General features: G+C 55.2%; 1 pseudogene; it reads left to right on the top strand.

Moving 5' to 3' along the window:
- Window positions 1-1,316: 1,316 nt before the first annotated feature.
- LOC139455831 (uncharacterized) lies at window positions 1,317-2,418 on the top strand (annotated as a pseudogene).
- The last annotated feature ends 881 nt before the right edge of the window (window positions 2,419-3,299 follow it).

The raw sequence follows: 3,299 nt of genomic DNA, 5'->3' as shown, positions 1-3,299 counted from the left end.
CGTCAACAGCCGCTTATTCACCCCACCAACTTCGGCCCCTTCACGACAGCATCGTTTCCCTACTGCAGAAGGAGGCCATAGAGATCGTACACGACCCGGCTCGACACCCAGGATTTTACTTTCCGGTGTTTCTGGTGCCCAAGAAGGGGACCACCAGCTGGCGCATGATACACAATCTCTCCACTTTCAACCGGCACTACCTGGAACGTCCTCCCTACTTCCGAATGACGACGTTGCGACTGCTCAGGACGAGAATCTCCGCTGGCGATTCCCTGATCAGCCTCGACATCCAGGATGCCTATCTTCATGTACCCATCCACCCCAACAACCGGCGCTTCCTCAGGTTCTTTTTCAATGGTACCCATTACCAGTGGGCGGTCCTACCATTTGGAATTTCAACTGCCCCGTGGCTTTTCACACGGATCACCCGACCGGTCGCCGCCTACCTACACCTGAGGAACATCAACTTCGATCCATACATCGACGATTGTCTCCTCAACAATCGGGACTCGGCGTTGCTACTGCGTCACAGGGATTTTACCCTGCGGCTCTTCAATCAGTTGGGTTGGATCGTCAATCAGATGAAGTCGGAGCTGACCCCATCGTTCCGTCTGCAGTTTATCGGGGGCCTGTTTCTCACGAATCAGGACCTCCAAGTCCCCAGAGACAGGTGGTTGAAAATCCTCGCTCATCTCTTCCCTGCCCTCCAACAGGCTCAAACTCTGCACCAATGCCAGGTTCTGTTGGGTCTCCTTACGTCGGCTCAAGACCTGACTGCCAGAGGTCGCCTCCAACTCCGTCAAATTCAACGGTTTCTCGCACCCTTCATCCGGCAGCAGGATCCGGAGTCCCTCATCGTTCTCCCGGTCCACCTCCACCCCTTCCTCCGATGGTGGACGGTGGAATCGAACATCTGCGGCGGCGTCTCCTTGACCGCGCTACAGCCCTCCCTCCACTTGTTCGTCGACGCATCCAAACAGGGTTGGGGGGGCTCATCTGGGGACTCAAACAGTTGCAGGGCTGTTGTCCGGAGATCGACTCCACTGGCACAGCAACAACCTCGAACTCGAAGCTCTCATACTGGCCGTCTCCCACTGGCAGAGCATTCTCCGTCACGCCCAGTTGACCATCTCCACGGACAACATCACCGTGGTGTGGTGTCTGAGGAATCAGGGTACTCTCCACCCTCAGTCCCTGCTCAACCAGACCTTCCGATTCTTCGACCTGGTGGACCGCTTAGACCTGCAATTCCTTGTTCAGCACATTCCAGGTTGCAAGAATGCTCTGTCCAGACCGGACAAGGTGGCTCCCACCGAATGGCGACTCCACCCAGAGATCTTCACAGTCCTTTGTCAAACGATCGCCACTCCAAACATCGATCTGTTCGCCACGTCTCAGAACTGTCAGCTGCCGACTTACATCTCGCCGGTCCCGGATCCGGCCACTGTAGCAGTCGACGCCTTCAGTGTTCCCTGGGAGAGATTAAGCGCGTACGCTTTTCCGCCTCCGGTTCTCCTTCCCAGGGTTCTTCAAAAGATCCAGGCCACTCGGCACTTGACACTGATTTTGGTCGCGCCTAGGTGGCCGGCCAGAAGTTGGTTTGTCGACCTCCGAAACGTCACCAGAGACAACCCTCTAGAACTGCCAGCGTGGTCCAACCTGCTGCTCCACCCACACAGTCGGTTGCCCCACCCAAGTCCCGCTCGGTTTCATCTGCACGCCTGGCACATCTGCAAAAAGCCCTAGGAGCCAAGGGCTATTCGACTAGAGAGTCCAAGGCTATTGCTTTCGCCCATCGTCCATCTACACGGGGACTATATGATGATAAATGGTCCTCGTTCCAGGCGTTCTGCTCTGACAAGCATCAGGATCCGATGATGGCATCACCGCAGTTCCTGGCTGAGTTTCTTCTGTACCATCTCTACCATCTCCACGTACCTGGTCGCCATTAACTCCGTCCTTGCCATCCCGGACGACTGGAGAATGACGACAATTCCCGAACTCCAGGCGTTGCTGCGCTTGTTTCGTCTCGACGACCAGAAAGCCAAGTTCAGACCACCGGATCTGAATGTGGTCTTAAAGGCTCTTCGGGAGGCTCCCTTCTAACCACTCCACACGTCTTCCTTTTACGACTTAACGAAGAAGACGGTGTTTCTACTGGCCTTGGCTACGGCCGCCCGGGTTAGTGAGCTCCACGCCCTCGACGTCTCTCGGGTCCGGTTCGAACGCGGGACTCATGGAGCAGTTCATCTTGGGCTGTGCTGGGCATTCATCGCAAAGAATCTACTCCCCGGACAGCCTGATAGATCCTTCACCATCCCTCCCCTTTCGTCGATTGTGGGTGCCGACGACGTGGAGGAGCTTTTATTATGCCCAGTTAGGGCCCTGAGGGTTTTCCTGCGACGGTCTAAAGCCTGACGTAAGTCTAGGAAACGCCTTTTCCTACCGGTCTCCCCTTCGTCGCTGTCGGAGGTCAGCCGGAATACTATCTCCCTGTGGCTCCGGGCGGTCATCCTCCAAGATTATAAAGTCGCCGGATTGGACCCCCCCCCCCCCCCCCCCCCCCCCCCAAGGCTAACAACCCCCACGAGATTCGTCGCGTCTACCATGGCTCTGCACAGTAACTGTTCCCTCAAATCGATCATGGAAGGCTGTTTTTGGAGATCCGACACCGTTTTCGCCAACCACTACCTCCGTGATGTAGCCTTGAGGATGTCGCCGGCGTTCATAGCTTTGGTCCCCTGGTGGTAGCTCAACAGGTCTCCAACCCCCGACGCCACTGATTCTCCGTTACCCTGAGCGGGGCCCGTCGAACTCTCTGGTGTTTATCACCCCAGATTAGAGGGCTCTACTGCGTTCCGCATTCGCTCTTAGGTCAGTTCTAGTTTTGGCATTCCCGCCTCATACTATTTCTGCATTTCGGGTTCCCTCTTTTGCATCGACTCTCGTTTCCTTCGACAGGAATGGTCGCTGGTGTTCCGGTCATCTCTTGTCCATGCGAGGCGATTTCATCGGACCTTTGTCGAGGGTTTTCTTCTGGCTCACATCTGAAGGTATGCCCACTGGCCGTGCCGTCTGATAAAGATGCAATACGGAGTAATGCAGGATAAGTTAAAAAATTTAGTAAAATCTAAATATTTTTTACATTTGTATACTTATCCTGCATTATGAAGTCTAAGTGCCCCCCCAGCGCTCCGCTTCCTCCCCACGAAGTTTCCGATGTTATGTTAAAGCAGTTATGTGTTTTGACATGACGTCATGTCTTCCGGGTCACGTGCCGACTGTGTGGGAGGGGGCGC

The sequence above is a fragment of the Haliotis cracherodii genome, unplaced genomic scaffold (genome assembly GCF_022045235.1).
Source record: "Haliotis cracherodii isolate W230 unplaced genomic scaffold, xgHalCrac1.p SCAF_1, whole genome shotgun sequence".
NCBI classification, from domain to species: domain Eukaryota; kingdom Metazoa; phylum Mollusca; class Gastropoda; order Lepetellida; family Haliotidae; genus Haliotis; species Haliotis cracherodii.
This window is presented reverse-complemented; position numbering and strand designations above follow the sequence as displayed.